Raw genomic sequence first — 7,392 nt, forward strand, 5'->3', positions numbered from 1 at the left:
TTATTGTTGGTTGGAGCAATCAGTAGGCAGAAAGCTGACTTGTCACTTGACAAGATCATACCCAATCCGATAATTCATCTGATACAGATTCCCAAAGATAGGCAAATCCTCATCATGCGACGGCATCATTGTGAAACAAACAATCCCTTTCTCCAACTCCACAAAAATGCTCTCTTGTGCCAAAACCAAATCTGCATTCTTGAAATGAGCTGTGATTGCTGGTGAACTGAACTCATCCCCCATTTTATAGCACAACCCGAAAACCTGTTGCGGATCCTCCGCGCGCTCACCCTTGACCGCATCCTTCAGGGCCCCTCCACCCTATCGTACATCTCCTCAGGGACGACGACAGTGTCGTCCCTGAGTCAATGATAATGTTGCCCTTGTTGGAATCCAACGAGGACCACTCAGGCTCAGCGTTGGCGATCCTTTCTGTCCCAACGCTAAGTCCTTCCATTGTGAGGTAGTCAGCGGCGGATCCAGGTGGGGTCGAGTGGGGTCGGCCGACCCCACCACCCTGCCCCGGAGTGCCGCCGGAAAGCACCTTTCTTCGACCTCCGACTCTACAGCGTTCGCGTCTTCGCCCCAACTTCACGCAGTGTGAGATGAGACCGAGCAGAGAGAAAGAAAGGAAGTGAGGCGGGACGAAGTCCGGAATCTGGCGGCTGGCATCATGGTGGAGGCGGCAGATGTCGAGAAGAGGCTTTCAGTATTATTCACCGAAGAGAGAGAAAAGAAAATGGGTTTGGCGATGTGGGTGAGGAGTGAGAAGTGAGTTGTCATTATTATTTTTTCTTCCCAATATTTACCCAAGGACCAAGACTTAAATTGCATCAACAAAGATGCACCCATAATTTACTTATTTTAAAAGATTTGAAATCTTGAATTATGTACTCTAATTGTAAAATGGCCTTTGAAATTTTCTTTCTTAATTTGTAATAATTTTAATTAATATTACATATACTTTTTTCTATATCACTAAATAAACTTATCTAAAATAAACACCTACTTATGTTAAGTAAATATTTCTTATTTTCTTCTAATTTTAGTTTTATAATTTAAAATTTCAACCTTATTATTCATATTAAAATTATTTTTAATTTTTAAAAGTTTAGAATGTTACAGAAAAAGTATACTCATTTCATCCCACTGTAAGCGACTCGTATTTTTTTGACGTCCCAACTAATTTAAGTCATTTTTTCTTTGACAAAATATAACATAATTATTCGTTTACTTTATCTTTTTGCTATGGTTCTTTATCTCATCTTCTATTTTATTTTTTCGTTCACTTAATTTTCTAAACATCATTTTCTTAAATTCGGTACTCAAAAGGTGCGCCAAATGGAGTATGTTGTTTTAAGAATATCCATACTCACATAAATTATTGATATTAAAATATATTGTTATAAAAATAATTATATAAATATTATTTAAATATTTATAATGTCGTTCGACCCCACGATATTTAATTTCTGGATCCGCCATTGGAGGTAGTAGAATGTGTCTGGTGATTTCTTTACTAGTGGCGTGGAGACGACTTTGGGCCCCGCCACGACGGCGCTGCTGCCGAAGCTAATCTTGCTGGTGGCGTTGGAGTCTTGCAATGTCAAGCAGTAAGTGAACTTGCCGCCTATGGAGGTGTTTATCTGGTTTATGATGGATATCGAGCCGCCACCGAGGCCGACGATCCCGGACTCGGCGTCGCTGAAAGTGCCGCCGTTCTCAAGGCCGCAGCCGAAGGCGAAGTTAGCGAAGGAGACGCCTCCGTCGAAGGTTAGGCTTTCCGTGGCAAGCTCGCCTAAGGTGTATGAACCGTCTCCGTAAGAGACTTGGTATTGGCAGGTATTTTCGCTGCTGCACCGTACCAGTCTTGTTTTGTATTCGGGGCATTGTTGGGATCCACACGGGACCGGCTGGTAAGAAGATGACTGGGATGGATCGAAAAGTGGGAGGGTTTGGTTGTAGCACTGTAGGCACGGTTTGCATTGGGTCCATGTTAGGTCGCTTCCTGTGTCGGCGATGGCTAGCTGCTCGACTGGGGGCGTCCCAATTTTGGTCTTCATCAGGTACTCATAGCCCGAAGGGCTGATCGGAGCGACTATGGACTCTGCGGATGATGTTGAATGCACGGCCGTCAATGAGGATTTTCTTGAAAAGGAGCGGTCCACCGCGTCTCTTAGGCGTTGGAAATGCGTGCTGGAGGGTGATGCCGCCTGAGGATTCAGCAGAGTATGTCAAGAAGAGGGAATAAAGCAAAAGAGAGCAAAGAAATGTAGACATGGACTTGAGGTAATAAGAGCATCCGCAACGCGTGCCGTTGCGGTGCCTTATTTCGTTCCGGAGGAACGGAACCGCGGCGGCACGCGTTGCAGCCGCCCGTGTCGTCGCCATTCCGTGCCGGTGCCGTGCCGGGTGCCGTTCCCGCGAGACGCGGCACGACACGTTCCGCCACGCGCCGAGGCGACGTGGCGGCCTCCCATTCGACGCGTGACGCCCACTCGCTGCCCCGCGAGTGGGCGTCGTCACGGTGACGCAATAATTCGATTTTTTTTATTAAAAATCGAATTTAATAAAAAAAATATTTTTATTTATAAAAATTGTTTTTTATATTTAAAAACAATTTTTACAAATAAATGAATACTAGAAATTCGTATTAGCCCATATATATTTGATGGGCTTGCGAATTTATGAAACTCATTCTTGGTTGTCTCTCTTTTATAGAGACATCCTTGAATGTTTTTTGTTCCACTTTCGATGTGGGACAAACTCATCTTGGTTGTCTCTATTTTATAGAGACATCCTTGAATATTTTATGTTCCACTTTCGATGTGGGACAAACTCATTCTTGATTATCTCTATTTTATAGAGACATCCTTGAATGTTTATGTTCCACTTTCGATGTGGGACAAACTCATTCTTGATTATCTCTATTTTATAGAGACATCCTTGAATGTTTATGTTCCACTTTCGATGTGGGAAAAACTCTTTCTTGGTTGTCTCTCTTTTATAGAGACATCCTTGAATGTTTCATGTTCCACTTTCGATGTGGGACAAACTCATTCTTGGTTATCTCTATTTTATAGAGACAACCTTGAATGTTTTATGTTCCACTTTCGATGTGGGACAAACTCATTCTTGGTTGTCTCTATTTTATAGAGACATCCTTGAATGTTTTATGTTCCACTTTCGATGTGGGACAAACTTATTCTTGGTTGTCTCTATAAAATTGTATTTTAAATTATGTCAATTTTTATTTTTTTAGGATTTTAATTATGTCTTTTTCTATTTTTTTGAATTTTAAGTTGTAATGTTATTTTAATTTTATTAAAGTGTGTTTGTTTTAATTGAATTGAGTTGGAAATAAAAATAAAAAATGAAACTGAATGAATAGTAATTTAAGGAACGGTTAAGGAACGGAGGGTTGCAGGTTCCGTTCCTTAGTTAAGGAATGGAGTAAAAAAGTACAGTGGGGCCCGCAAATAGTAGTTTAAGGAACGGTTTAGGAACGGTATAGGAACAGCGTTGTGGATGGCCTAAGAAGGCATGTTTTTTGTGTTGTGTAAGTGCAATTGAAAGAAGTTGTGATGATGGAATTGCAAGAGTGATTAACACTATATATAGGAAATTATTTGGTTGAAATGTGCATATATTTTTCTGAAAAATAATTATTATTGCAATGAATTCATTAGTTCGTTGCATGAAGAAATGAAATCCATGGTTCATTACGGCTAATCTTTCAAATTTTGAATGAATTATTGAAAAAATATGACCGAAGTATGATTTTGTTCCTTATTTGGATGCAAAGAACAATTAGTGAGGTTAGTACTTAGTATACATGCAAACTGAGCTTCGAATGCAATTACGTTAATTTTGAAAGAGAAATTTGCCGTTATTGACTTCACGTTACGTACACACATAATCTGTAATACTAATTCTGATGATATTACATACAAAGAGCTTATAGATAAGTAGCGTTGCATGATTTGTTATTCTAGTATTTTAAATATCGTGGAAAATATATATTCAATTGGATAGTATATATTCGTGATAAAATATTGAAGATTATTGCCTACAATACATATAATTTTAGCTGTAAGAATATTTACCAAATTTTGGATATATAACTGTTCATTAAAATTGTACTCTCTCCATCCCTCATTTATAGTTCTATATACTTTGACTTGCACATATTTTAAAAAATATTGACAACATTATTAGAATATAAGTCTCACTTTTGTATATATGCTAGTCTTATGGGTTTTGTCAAGATGATAACTAGCTTAATTTGTTAACTTTGCTAATTGATCGAATACAATATATTAAAAATATTAATACAATAACATTAATTAGTATATTAACACAAATTTAGGAGTGTAAAAAAAATACAATAACATATAAAGAAGAAAAAGGCAAAAACAATACTGTCTCTCTCATGAATTAGGAGAAGAATCGAATTCTCTCTTCTCCCACAAATGGCGCCACCTCTCTTCTCTCTCACTCTAGGATAAGGGTTCCAATATATGGAGGCTAGGGTTTAGCTTTGTGTTATCTGTCTTCTCCCATATCTATCCCTATTTAGAGTGGAATATGAGTGAGATAAAGTTGAAAAAATGTGGGATTTATTAGCAGGTAAAATATAGATGGAACTTTTATTGATGGGAGTCTTTGTATTTATAGAGTCTAATAGGGTAATAAAAGTCACTTTTCTTGATAAAAAATACCCATTTTTTCATTACTAAAGGGGACTGGGCACAATAATATTCTAGCACTGAGCAATATAAAACCACAACAATGACATATATAGATACAAATTAAAACCCAAAAAAACACTTGATTTAGCATGATAATCCATATTACTCATTTCATTGTGGGTTGGAGCAATCTGTAGGCAGAAAGGTGACTTGTCTCTTTTCAAGATCAAACCCAATCCGATAATTCATCTGATGCAGATTCCCAAAGATAGCCAAATCCTGTGATGGAAGCAGCGTCAAACAAACAATCCCTTTCTCCATCTCCACAAAAATGCTCTCTTGTGCCAAAACCACATCTGCATTCTTGAAATGAGCTGTGATTGCTGGTGACCTAAACCCTCTCCCGTTTATATAGCACAGCCCGAAAATCTGTTGTGGATCCTCCACGCGCTCACCCTTGACCGCGCCCTTAAGGGCCGCCTCCACCCTGTTGTACATCTCCTCAGGGATGAACGATAGTGTCGTCCCTGAGTCAATGATGATGTTGCCCTTGCTGGACTCCAGCGAGGGCAACAGCCAGGGGCGGACACAGTACAAGACAGGGTAGGGCTTAAGCCCTTACCAAAACATTTTTTTTTTGGTTTTCTCTACTTAAAATATTTTTTAAAATTTTCAAAAATTGTCTTAAGCCCTTTCTATGTGAATGCTTTAAAAGACTAAATTACTGAAAACTGAATGATTAGTGGGGCTGAACTTAACCTGAAAATAAGAAAAATTGCAGGAATAGACCAAAACAATGGTGGACGCTAAGAAGACTTAAACATGAATATAATAGTATTATTTAAAACTCTATAATAATATGACGAGTTATTTTCATAAAAAGGCGTGCCACTTTAATATGAGCCTTGTTTGCAGTAGTATTAATATACTAGTAGTACTACACAATTTCAATTTTCTTCATCTTTCTTTTTATTTTAAATTCAATGTTGTGGAGTAAAAATTTACGGAATACTCTTTACTATTTTTTACAATTCATTATTAGTTAAAGGGTAGTAACATTTTAATTTAGTTACTTTTATCTGTAAATTCATATATTTTTAGTTGTTGTGTTTATTAATTTTTTAGTTGTTGTGTCGGTGAATTTTTGCATTTGATTAGTATTATATTTTGTCCCCGAAAAATAGGTTAATTTTGAAATGGTACGTGCCTTAATTTGTAATTGATAAAGTAAGAGGGGGAAAAAAGTGATAGGAGTATTGTTACGGACTTGGAATGAGACATATCTTATTAAAAAGAAAAAAGTTTCCTTATTTAGATCTCATTTTAAAAAAGATCAAAACATGTTACTCCATTTTAAAGGACGGATAAAGTGAAATTTACATATAGTGCAGCCCCTACTGAAAAAAAATTTTGCGTCCGCCCCTGGCAACAGCTCAGCGCTGGCGATCCTCTCAGTCCCAACGCTGAGTCCTTCCAATGTGAGGTAGTAGAATGTGTCTGGTGATTTCTTTACTAGTGGCGTGGAGACGACTTTGGGCCCCGCCACGGCTGCGCTGCTGCCGAAGCTGATCTTGCTGGTGGCGTTGGAGTCTCGCGATGTCAAGCAGTAAGAGAATTTCCCGCCAATGGATTTTTTCAGCTGGTTTATGATGGAAATCGGGCCGCCGCCAAGGCCTATGATCCCGGACCCGGTGTCGCTGAACGTGCCGCCGTTCTCACGGCCGCAGCCGAAGGCGAAGTTAGGGAATGAGACGCCACTGTCGAAGGTTAGGGTTTACGTTGCAAGCTTGCCGAAGCTGTATGAATTGTCGCCGTAAAAGACCTTGTATTGGCAGGTGTGTTTGCGGCCGCATGACGGCGATGATCCGGAGGCGGTGCACCGGTGGGACCGGCATGAGACCGGGCGGTAAGACGAGGAGTGAGATGGATCGAAGAGAGGGAGGGTTTGGTTGTAGCACTGCTTGCACGGTTTGCATTGGGTCCATGTTAGGTCGCTTCCCGTGTCAGTGATGGCTAGCTGCTCGACCGGGGGCGTCCCGACTTTTATCTTCATTAGGTACTCGTAGCCGGAGAGGCTGATCGGGGCGACTATGGACTCTGCCGATGATGCTGAATGCAAGGCCGTCAACAAGGATTTTCTTGACAAGGAGCGGACGACCGCTCGTCTTAGGCGTTGGAAACGTGTGCTGGAGGGGTCATAAGAAGGCGAGTGGCGCGAGTCGCGGTGGAAGAAGTCGAAGGTGATGCTGCCAGAGGATTCAGCTGAATATGTAAAGCAGAGGGAATAAAGCAAAAGAGAGAAAAGAAGTGTAGACATGGACTTGAAGTAAGAAGGCATGTTTTTTTTGTGTTGTGTAAGTGCAATTGAAAGAATTTGTGATGATGGAATTGCAAGAGTGATTAACACTATTTATAGGAAAATATTTTGTTGAAATGTGCATATACTATTATTTTGAAAAAATACTGTAATTATTATTGCAGTGAATTGCATTACGAAATGAAATGCATGGTTAATTAGGGAAAATCTTTCAAATTTTGAATGAATTATTCAAAAATAGTATATGACCGAAGTAGGATTTTGTTCCTTATTTGGGTGTAAAGGAACAATTAGTGTAGTTATTAGTGTACAGTCAATCTGGGCTTCGAATGCAATTATGTAATTTTGAAAGAAAAATTTGCCGTTATTGCCTCACGTTACGTA

General features: G+C 39.4%; 2 pseudogenes; both read right to left on the minus strand.

Moving 5' to 3' along the window:
* Positions 1-4,733, minus strand: LOC121770278 (annotated as a pseudogene).
* Positions 4,734-4,862: 129 nt separating this feature from the next.
* Positions 4,863-7,029, minus strand: LOC121770279 (annotated as a pseudogene).
* Positions 7,030-7,392: the final 363 nt, after the last annotated feature.

The sequence above is a fragment of the Salvia splendens genome, chromosome 16 (assembly GCF_004379255.2).
Source record: "Salvia splendens isolate huo1 chromosome 16, SspV2, whole genome shotgun sequence".
NCBI classification, from domain to species: domain Eukaryota; kingdom Viridiplantae; phylum Streptophyta; class Magnoliopsida; order Lamiales; family Lamiaceae; genus Salvia; species Salvia splendens.